The sequence below is a fragment of the Cenococcum geophilum genome (genome assembly GCF_001692895.1).
Source record: "Cenococcum geophilum 1.58 unplaced genomic scaffold K441scaffold_45, whole genome shotgun sequence".
Classification (NCBI taxonomy): Eukaryota; Fungi; Ascomycota; class Dothideomycetes; order Gloniales; family Gloniaceae; genus Cenococcum; species Cenococcum geophilum.
Genome location: NW_027137603.1, coordinates 678,178 through 690,485, shown reverse-complemented (window position 1 = coordinate 690,485; position 12,308 = coordinate 678,178).

The window sequence follows — 12,308 nt, the reverse complement described above, 5'->3', positions numbered from 1 at the left end:
GTTAACTCTGTAAACTTAGATAACTTATTAACTAGCAACACTACCTAGCTAAAGTGGGGAGGTAAAAAGAAAGACAAGCAGAAGCGTATAGAGATAAAAGATAAGTTTTTTTTAGCTATATAACGATTACAAATGTATTAAGGAAATACTATATAAGTATTTTGCCGAGCCTAACGCTTTAATTACTGCCAATACCAATAAAGGCTCCTGCTGTAGTTACTATAATAACTCCCTTTAGTTAAGAACGCCTAAGCGTGAAATATATAATAAGAAGGGGGCAAATCTAGATACTAAAAAGAATTATATCCTTAAGAGACTTTAGACGTGGGCTTAGGCATTAGTAGTACCTACAGCTATTAGTAGATCTGCTCTATTTCCAACATATTACACTATTGCTGTTCTATATACTATGCTATATTAAATAGTATATTAATTCCACCTAATTACTATACGCGAACGCCTTAACGACTATATAAACAAATAGGAGCACGCAAATCTACTATTTAAAAGTCTATAGTAAGAGTTATATACAGCCGGTCTTAAATACAATTATATATTATACCCTTCTTTATAGGGTATAGATGCGATATTTAGGATTTCTGGTGTTAATCCGACGCCAAACCGGACTTAAACTTTATTAATTAACTCCCTGTTTAATGCTGCTATATCTACTACTACTACTAATTAAGCTATATTAGTCGCTACTATATCCCCTATATAACCGCGACTCTTTCTAAGCTTACCCCCACGCTAGCCTACTCTGCGTAATACTTAAGTACTATCGCCTATAAGTTATAGTCTATTAAGCTTACAAAGCCTAAATATATAATGTATTTAGAATACACTAGATATAAGAAAGAGGAAGAGGTTTTAGTCCTTATCGCGGTTATAAAGGGTAAGGTAAGCTGTTACTATTCTAATAATATTTTAATAAGGTTAATATAGAATCTAGATAAATATAAGTAGATTTTAATTTAGTCTAGATCCTTAATTCTAACCTAAGTAGGTAATTATATACCTATTAGAGTTAACCGGATACGGCGTTTTAGGAGCATATTTGCTAACTATTTAATAGTTAAGCGATTTTAACATTTCCTACCTTCCAGCCTTTATTTTGCACCCTATATATATTCCACTAAGCCCCTCTACTAATAAGCTATTTAATATACATGTAGTAGTATATAGGGGGCTTTGGCTTTATAGCCGGATTAATATTACTACCATTATAGGCAGTAATTAATTTTTAAAATTCTTCCTATATCCCTTTCTAAGGATAGAATATAAGTCTCTATATTACGGTTCTAGTAGAATTTAACAGATTTGGTAGAATTTAATAAAAAATAAATTAAAATTACTAAGGGGAGTTTAACACTACTATTTACCTCTCTTACCTAAAACGTTATCCCTTAACGTTTCTATATAAACTCCTTTTAGTAGGTAATAAATATCTAAAGATAGAAAAGAACAGCCTAATGCCTAGCACTCCTCTAACTTCTCTAAAGCTATCTATACTCCCTCTTTAATTATCGCCTCTACCTCTTCTATACTATCCTTACCTATAACGCCTTCCACTTTAAGTTCTGCACTTAAATTCTCTTGTATATTAATAGCACCAGCTTAGAGCTTTAAAGATACTCTTTCTTAGATAGCATCTATTTCTGCCTATATTTTCTTCTATATAGGAGATTATAAAATATTAAAATTAATCGCCTGCTCTTCCAAAGCAGCACCCTTTTCCGAAATTGGTAAAGGTATTAGGCGGCGTAATGCTACTACTTTATTAGTATCTTCTTTAAGTTTCCCCTAATCCTTTAGTTCTTAGTTAATTTCCATAGGTATTACTTTATTAAAGATATTAGGACTAAGATCTAGAACGGCAGTTCTAGCGTTTTAAGGCATAGTAGCTCTATCCCCGTCTTTAGAGCAACCTTTAAAACCGTAATTAGTTAATGGGGGAGTACTATAAGTTCTATTAATTGGGTTATCTTTACACCCTAGTTCTAAAACTAAGTCTTTAAGATATTCCAGGTTATCTATAGGATGTCTATAACCTTATTCTTTTACTAAAAAGTAAGACTTCGCCCTAAATACCTCTTGTTTAAATTCCTTAAGCTCTTTAAAACTGTTATAAACAGCCTTAGTAATACGCACCCTATATCTTTCCTAAAATGCTTTATATTTATTATTTAAGGTAGGATTTAGGGTTATCTATTACTCCGCCCTTACTTAGGGATTATCCTATAAAAGTCTCCCAACTAAAGCATTTAAAAGAGTACTCTTTGCCTGTAGTTGTATATAGGCTAAAAACTTATATAGAGGAGTATTAGTAACAGGTTTACTAGTAGGAGTTAATACCAGGGGGAAAGCGTCCAGATTTATCTATGTAACGGCTTACTGGCTCTTAAGCCTAGGGATTTCTAGTCTCTTAGTGTTTGGGAGAATTGCGATTAAGTCTGGTATAATAATTAAGCGGCTTAATATTGCGTAAGAGGCTCCTTACATAATAGTGGCTTTTATAAACCGTACTTTACCAGTTCTTAAGGTAATAGGCATTTAGTTAAGCTTAAACTTCTTAGTATTAGCCTTAGTTCAGGCCGTCTCTATATTCTTAATACGCCCCCTACTATTAAGTTCTCCGCGCTCTTAAAGCAAATCTACCTATTCTGGTATGTACTAATGTATTCCGGGTAGGAGTTCTATATAAGACTAACTCCCCTCCTTAATTAAGGAAACATAAGAATAAAGCTAGCTGTCTCTAAAATTTGGCCCAACTTCGCGTACCTAGAGAAGATTAATTTCTAAGTTCCGTTTTTTAGAAAGATGGCCATTAATAAACTGGAGCGCGTAGTTTGGATATATAATGAAATAAGTAGCATTATTAGTGCGTAAAGCTACTGTGTGTCTGTAGTGCTTTAGATCTATATAAACTACCTATTATAGTAAGGAATAATATATAGTCCAAAGGATACTATCTTTTTCTTCCCTAGCAGTCTTTCTTAAATGGTGCGCGTATATATTAAACTCTTCCTTAAAAAGGCCTAGAATTCCTACATCTTCCCACTATTTAAATAAATTAGTATAGTGGATTCTGAGCAGGTCTTATTTAAGTTCCCCTTTTAAGCCTAATATAAGCTTTTTTAATCCCACGCGGTCTACTAGATAATTACTAGGCTGTATAATAGAATAAGCGTAAATTCTAAGGTTATTGTTTATATACTTTAGGCGACTATTCTTTTTGAACTAGAAATAGGAGCTTTTAGCCATCTGGAAAATGTTAACAGTATTATAGTTCTTAGAGACTAAGTAGATTCGTAAATATAAATTAGTAGAAGAAACGCTAGCGTCTAATTCTAGTAACCCTACTATTTTCTAAAGATGTATCCGGTATAACGCGCGGACTTCTATTTTATTTCCCTGCTAGGCCGTAATAAACTAGTACAAGATAGAAAAGATACCGTCTTTTAGCTCTTTCTTAGAATTAAGGGCCTTAATTAATTTAGCTGGCGTTTTAGAATAATATAAGCATTTTATTTTCCGCTTCGGCCGTACTTTCCTAATAATTATTACTGCTTTTTCCTTTTACCTATTAGCTTTACTAGAAGCGAAAGGTTCCGCGGGTCCTATTTTTAGCTTCTTTTTTAGGGATTTCTTAAAAGCTTTCCTAGCCCTCTGTTTCTGTGGGGAGCTAGCGATAAGGTTATCCTCTAAAGACGTAGATTTATTAAATTCAAAGTCTTCTCTTTATGCTTTAGGTACTTTACCTCTAAATAAAAATAAGCTACGCAGTATTCTTGCGTTTAAGCCTTTAACCTCCTTAAAAGGTAATAGTAGAGGTGCTAGAGTAACCGTCCCTAGTGCAGATTCCTCTTTAGTTTTAATAGTTAAGGCTAGTACTAAAAGCTTATAGCCTTGGCTTAGATAATAAACGAGCTTCTATTTCTTAATTAACTCCTTATTAACTACTAATCCGAATTTATAGGCGGTGAGAAAGTCTAAGGGTGTTAGGTATAGGGTCCTTAAGATCCTAACCTTTAAAAGTTCTAGGCGGCTTAGTATTGTATTGTTAATTATTTCTAACATATCCTTCTTAGAGATCTAATTTCTTTTTACCTAATTAATAAAAAAACGGATACTCTTTAGTGTATAGTATGTATAGAAGAGCTTACAGGGACCTTCTAAAAGCTCCTCTCCCTATTTTTTCTTAATTGTATCTTGCACCGCCTTAATTTTATTAACCTTATAGGTAATCTTAGAGAGCTTTCTAATGTCTATAAATGTATTTTCCTACTCTTTACTTTTTAAGTTTCCCTTAAGCTCCGCATCCTTCTTAATCTTAATTATTATATTTTTTGTAGCTTTAACTATATTATGCTCCTAGTTTAAAATAACCTACGTTAAACTATAATAGATATTTATACGCTAATTAATAGGGTGGCTTTAGGCAGCTCTAAGGATAACTTCTATTATCTGCGCCTTTCCTTAGTATGCGAGGGCTATTAATCTAATAGTGGGGGGCAGAGGTGGCGGCTTTCCTTTTAAGCGGAGTTCTATTGTTCTAGGTATTTTTATAGTGGAATTCCTTGTGCGTAACGGGCGTATAGATAGTAATTTAGGGGAAGAGTAATAATAGTGCCTTTTTAACGTAAAAGGAAGGTAAACGGGTGTATAGATAGTATAATAGGAAATTAAAATAAAGATCTTGTGGTATTTATTAAAAAGGTAAATTAAAAAGGATTATTACGTGAAATCTTAAGATGTTAAAGAACTTTGACCGGCGGTTAAAGTTGTCTAATTAGTTAGATTTTCCTTGCTAAGACCTTTTCCATAATATTATTAATATAAAAATTCCAAAAAAGTAAATAAGAATTGCATAATACTTAATATTAACCTCTAATATGCTTAATTAAGGTTTTTTGAAGTATAGTAGCCCTTTTCTTAACTTAAAAGGAAATTCGAAAATCGCGGAGCGTAAAAAATGTAAAAAAAAAAAAAAACTTATAAGAGATGGTTGTAGGTAATAAAGATAAAAGGAAGAAGACCTTGTATTCCTTATAAGAGCAGTTATTAAGATAAAGGATTTAAGACCAGCTTTTAAAGAAATAATCTTTTTTTTTCTTAATTTTCTACGGTAGTGGGATGAGATAAGAGTGTAATAGAAGGCTTCTTAGTTTTAAAGAGTGCCGCTTATTTTAGTGTTTTATGTTCCTTAGATAAGCCTTACTTATAGTTGCTTTATATATTTATTATAGAGTTAAAGAGAAGAAAGAGAAACAGTTACTGCTTCTAGTAATAAATGTCCTAAGTAATGGCTTGCTTACGGAAGGTTCTTTATAGAAGTCTGCCTCTTAGTAGGGCTGTGTAATCCTTAAGATATAAAGAGAGCGTAGTAGTTAGAAGAGAGGGACGTATATAAAAGATAGATATAAAGAAACTTATTAATAAGTAGTAGTAATTAAATTGCTTAAATAAGAGGGCAGGAGGGCTTTATAGACGAGGGCCTAGCTAGAGGACACCCCTTCTAATGGCTGGTATTACTTTATACTATGCCGAAGTTTGGCCTAAAGCTAAGGAGTGGATTTAAGAAACTCGTTAAGAATATTATTAAAGCTAAACTATTTTAACGTACTTGTAGGTAAAGCTATAGGTTAATTAGATCTAGCTGCTTTTTAAAAAGGAAGGTAATATATAGACACTAATCTAATTATAATAATAAGTAATAGAGAGCTAGTAGCGGTAAATTATAAATACCTAAATAAGTATCTAAATAGTTATATATTAATTAGTGTTATACCTTATAAGTAGATAGTTAACTTACTAATTAAATAGAATACTAAAACTAGATAGAAAGTCTATAAGATTAGGTATTAAGTGCAGCTCTATTAAGTAAGTTATTAATTAGTGTTATCTTAAGCTTATTTGCGTTAATATTGTTAAGGCCTTCTACTATAGTAATACGCCCTTATAGCTTTGTATTAAAGCTATTAATAAGTAAGTTATAGTAAGCTGGTTGCTTTTAAATTCTTTGCTTTTTAGCTTTAGAAGGTAGCTTTATAGGCTGTCCTTTTTTTAAACCCCTAGAGAGCCTCTAAGTTTTAATATTAATAATATCCTTATAGCTAAGGTAACTCTTTCGTCTGCTAGGTTATTTTGTGATAGTAGTTAACAGCTTAAGCGCAAGATAATATATATTAGTAGCTGCGTTAGCTAGTGTATAGTGTATGCTATTAAACTAGCCGAACACGTCCTTAATAGCATACCGCAGATCTAGGCAGTAACTAGCGGTAAGTAATACTTAAGTAAATAACTTAGTTATATCTAAGCTAGTTTGCCATTGGCTTTAAAGAAGAAGCTTAAGAATAAGATTATAATGTTTGTTAAGTCGATTTATCTTAAACCAACTATCTTACTGGCCTTTATAATTAACTAATATGCTAGTAAATAATAATATTTAGAGGACTTAATCCGCGGCTTTAGTTATAAGCAATCTAGTAAGGTATAGAGCTAACTATATATATTAACTCTTTATACTACTAGTAAAGAGAAGATAGTAGTAAATAATTACCCGTTTAATAAGCCTAATATTAGCGTACTTAATAGCAAACTTTAATGTAAGGTAGACCTTTATATCTTGTATAAATTGAATATAGTTTTAGAATACCTAATTAACTAGTTTATTACTGTAGGACCATTAGCTGGGCGAGAAGAGCTCCTCTTAAATGCACTGTAAGGTAGTAAGGAATCTTACTTTTACTGCTACCGTTTTATTACCTCTTCTAATATCTTATCCAGTAATCTAATTATTAACCCCCTTATTACCATGGTCTCTAATATTTTAAGAAAAAAGACTAAGGAAGTATACAGTAATTTAGGCGTTAAAGGACTTAATTGCAACCTCCTCTTTATAATAGAACGGCGTCTTATAACCCTAATGCGCGCTAAGGTAGACCTTACTATAATCTAATAATTTAAAGCAATTGGATGGTTTACGGTAAATGTCGTATATTATATCCATATAGTTAGTTCGCTAATGGAATAATCCAGCTATAGGAAGAAACTATTTTAGCTGTTTATAGTGGCGCTTTTTAAGGCGGCGCTCTTGCTATATAGATTAGAGGAGGCCTATAGTCTTCTAATCGCTATTAATTAAGACTAATTTACTATTGTTAAAGGATCTATCCTTATACCCTAGCTAGCCCTTTTAAAACCCGCATTTACTATTATTGCCACTAAATATATTTTTAAGAACTCTATATATACCCTTTAAAGTGCCCTTATTCTCTAGAATCGGACCTAATATAAAGTGGTGTAGCTTTTGTGGAAGGAGATAATTAATAATAAGCATACTAGGCCAGAAGTCTGCGGCAATATTAAGCTCTTTAACTTTTGGTATTATATACGCAATGGCCTTAGCAATCTAATATAACTGGTATTATTTTATGTATCTATCTGCCTGGTTGCCAGGGTAATTAAAGATCGCGCTATAAGTAAGTTGTTCCGTAGGTTTAAGTATAAAAGTGCGAAGACTGTTATATAGAAATTTGGGATTAAGTATAAGTTTAAAAGTGGTAGTAGAGAGGTGTTTATTAGTGTTTAATATAGTTTTATATTAAACCCTTTTATTTTAGTTAAAGTTATTATATATAATTATTAGCTGGTTCCGGTTCTTTAAAGCAGTTGCCTTAATTATGCGCTATAAAAAAGTTATTATTTATTATACTAGCAGTGACCGAGATGCCTTAAGTGCGCGACCCATAACTGAGATTCCTTAACTATACCCTCCGCCCGTGGTAATAGAGGCGTCTTATCTAAACCCTTAAGTATGAAAGTATATACCCTGCCAATTTCCTCTAGCTCCTTTTATATTTTGGCAAGGCTACTATATAATATTATAACTCCTAACTTATAAAGAAGTGTAATATACCTTTGCTTAACACCTATATTATATAAATAAACCCCTAAAGCAGTATAGAACTAGAGGCTAGCTTAAGGGGCTTATATATTTGCTAGGATTGCGTATACTATAAAGAGCTTATTATAGTAAGGCGTAATATTGCGAGAATTGGTATATGGCCTTTACTGAACTAAAGCTATAAGGAAGCTCTATAGCGTTGGAGTAAGGCGCTATATATTAGCAGTAATTGTATTAAACTTAAGCTTTTTAACTGGTTTTTTGGCGTTAAATTGTCTAAGCCTACTAGGAATAATAACTTCGTTCTCTTCTTTTAGGCGTATAAGATCCTCTAACTCTTGCTCTATCTGCTTATATAGAGGTTCTTAATAAAGCCTTCCTAACTGGCGATTACTATAGACTATAAGCCGTTCTTTAACTTCTAGCTTTTTAAATATTGCCTTCTATAGCCTATTTGTACGTTGCTTTGGTGTATTATAATTAGAAGGGCTGGAAGCGGTTATATAATACTTAATGAAAGTTATAAAGCTCTAGCGGTGCTTATATAGCTGTTCTAATATTAAATTAACTCTTTCACACTCTGAATGAAAGACTTATGGTCCTTAATTGTTATTTAAAGCTGGCTTATCGGTTTGGGTACCCTAGCTGTGGTAGGAAGAGGGCGGCGGTAGTTGTGGGAGAGGTGCGGCTGCTATGACTTGGGGGCGTTGGGCGCGACGATAAGATAATAAATTGGAATTAGGCAAATTGGGCAACGTAGTCTTCTTTGCTAGGTATAATTTGGTAATTCTAGCCATTAGGAATAGCTTAGGGAGCTATAAAAGTTAAGATAATTTAGCTTAAAGTAGGTGTATATAGGCCTAAATACCCCGCGCGGGACTAATAAAAATTTAAACCATATACTAGACCTTTTAACAAAGGTCTTGCTAAAAGCGGCTAGCGGCTTAGTAAGGTAAGCCTTGGTAAGAAGGTCTGGGAACAAGACAAGCTAGGTAAGACTTAAGGGCCTATTACTAAGTATTAGCAGCCTCCCGTTTAGCGTCCCGAGAACAGCGCAATTCCATAAAAGTAATAAATAGTTTATTATCTAGCCGCGTAGCAGTAGATTAAATATAAGACCCTAATATAAATTAGTTAGGGAACTAGACGACTATTAAGAGTAATAGGTCGCGTATACTTAGTATTAGAGATAGAGTAAACGTTATAGGACGAACGAAAATTTGCTTTAGTACACTTTAAATAAAAGGATAGTTATTACGAAGATAGGTTCGCTAACGCAATATAAACTAACCCCTCTTTTAAATAGTAAGAATATAGAGATGGTATAATCTTACTAAGAGATAATATCGTAGCAATAGTGCGAGTATAACGAATGGTTAAAGAAGAAGAAATTACTTTAGGTATAATAAGTAATAATATTAACTAAATTAATTAGACGGATATTACACCTCTAATAAATAACTTAAAGATATTTAGGATCTTTAAGGACAAAGATAAAGAGGAGGGAGATAGTGTTATAGACGCTTTAAGTATAATGTTATAACTACTTAGAGAGGAGTCGGAAGAAGCTAGTTAGTTAATTTAGGTATAGTTTAGGATAAAGCTAGTAAAGCTATATAACGAGGAATAGTAACCGAGGTTATATAAGGTAATCTATAGAATCTATAGAATCTATATAATTTATAATAGAGTAGATAGAGTATATATATATTATATATAAGAAGGATTTTATAGGAGTTTGGATGTATATTTAAAGGACTATAGTCCCTACCTAGATAGTTCCTTCCTTATAGTGATTCTTAGAATATAATTAAAGTTAATCTATTAAGCAACCACTTCACCAGTTATTATTACGTTGTTGACTTTAATTTGCATTACCTATACACCTAGCCCAATAATGAGCCTACTGTAGTTCTTGCTATAAGGTTCCGTTATACTTATTCTATAATATATATAATAAGAAATAAACTAAAATAACTAAGAAGCGCTCTATATTACTATATTACTATCCTTACCTAAATATTATCCCCTAACGTTTCTTTATAAACCCTATTTAGTAAGTAAAAAACGCTTAAAAATAGAAGAATAACCTAACTCCTAGTACTCCTAGTACTCCTCTAAAGCTACCTATACCCCTTTCTTAATTATTGCCTCTATTTTATCTACTTCCACTATATCTTTCGCTTTAAGCTTTATACTTATATTATCCTATATATTAACGGCACTAACCTAAAGTTTTAAAGATATCCTTTTACAGATAGTATCTATTTCCGCTTATATTATCTTTTACGTATAAGATTAAAGAATGCTAGAATTAACTAAGCTCGGACCCCCGGAACTTAGTCACTATACTAAAATTAAGTCATCGACCCGCCCACCTATTTTTTACACTACTAATCGTATAATATGGCTTAAAAGGAGCAGAATATATAAATGGCAATTACTAATTTTAATGCCGGCAAATTTGAATCTAGAACTTAAGCCGCGCGTATATACGGTGTCCCTCCATTATTATAGCTTGTATAAATACCTCTAAACCGAAGCTTATAGAATGCTATATTATAAAGATACTAAGCTAAAGAAAAGGAAAAGGGGGTTGCTAGGACTGAAGTAAATAAATATATAGGGGCAGCCGCTAAGGCGCTAGTAATAGGCGAGCTAATTATAGGTTAGCAGAATATGGCAGAATTTAGTAGATGGCGTGCCACAGCGTCATTATATCACCCCCCCTTTTAAAAGAAAGCCTACCCTTAAGCTTAGTTAGGAATAAGATAGCACTAGGCTTATAAATATAAAGTTATAAAATATAAAATAAGAAAAAGAAGATATAAGTGCGTCTAGACTAAGTATAAAAGGTAACTATAGGTTATATAGAAAGAAATAGGCTAAATGCCGCTAAAAAATCCTATTAAGGATCTAACTAATTAGATAACTCTAACCGGCGGTCAAAGTTCCTAGATATCTAAAGTTTTACGGTAGTGGCAGAAAATAGTATAATTTGGCAGAATTTAGCAGACAGCTATATTAGGGCTTTAGGGCGTTTTTATCCCTATATTCTTCCGGTAACTTATTATCTTTATTATACTAGCATTCCATCTATTTATCTAGGTACTTTAGGGGTCTAGGCGTATTAGGGTATTAATTATAGAACTTTTTAAGCTTTTAGGGGTAGCCTATAAAGTTCTATATAGGGTACTAGGTTAGGTCTAGATTATAGCCCTTTATTAGATACGGTATTTTAGCGTTTCCTATACTATCTTATAGGTTAGTATTTTATTAACATCCTATTTATTATTACTGTTTACTTAAACTAGTAGGGAAGGCTTGTTCTTTTATCTAGGTAATAGGTTATTTATAGCTTTCCGTAGCTTATCTAGTAAGAAGATAGGGTAAACCCTAATTAAATCTAGGAGCTTTACCTTATATAAGTTACCTATCTTCTTAAAAACCTTATATAGTCCTGCCATCTAGTAGTCTAGCTTACGGCTAGGTCGTTTGGTTTTTTAATTTCTTATTATAACCTAGACTATATCGCTATGGGTAAAGTTAGGCTCTTAATGGTATTTATTTGCCTACTATTCTATTAATCTTTAGGCTTTTTTTTTAGGTTTTTATAGGCTACTACCTAGGCTTCCTCTAAGCGTTTAGCGTACTATTAGGCCTCTATATAGAATAGCTTCTCTTATATAGTTTGGGGTTTTTCTAGCCTTTTCCAGTTAAAGCTTATATAGGGTAAGTATCCTATTTCTAGCTAAATTGGGGCAAACCCTATAGAGTTCTAGGGTAGGGTTGTTTGGGCGTAGTCTATTAAGGGTAGTAGTTTAGACTAATTATCCTAAAAATAGTTAATAAAGGGCTTAAGCCTTTAGTTTAAGTGCTGATTTATAATCTACGTCTAACTATTTATCTAGGGGTAGTAAGCGGTAAAAAGCTTTAGCTTAATACCTAGGATTTAGGTAAACTTATTTTAAAAAGCCAATATAAACTATAGCTTATAATTAGATATAAGAGTATTTAGTAGTCCGTAAATTTAGTAAACGTAGTAGACATATAGCCAGGTTACCTCTTTAGTATTAATGTTTTTATAATAGGGAATTAAGAACGGGCGTTTACTAAAGCGGTCGACTATAACTATAACTATATTATATCCGTTACGGTCTATAGGTAGTTTATAAAAGTTTATAGAAATATGCAACTAAGGGCGCTCTAATATTAGGAGTGGCTTAAGTAGTCCTAGGGTCTTATCCTATAGGGTTATAGCTCTTCGGCAGTCTTTACAATTCTATATATATTAATTAATATCCATAACTATTCTCGGCTAATAGTAGTAGTAGTTAAGAATTTTACGGGTCTTATTTTTGCTAGGGTATACTATAAAAACTTAGTAATAAGCTTCGCG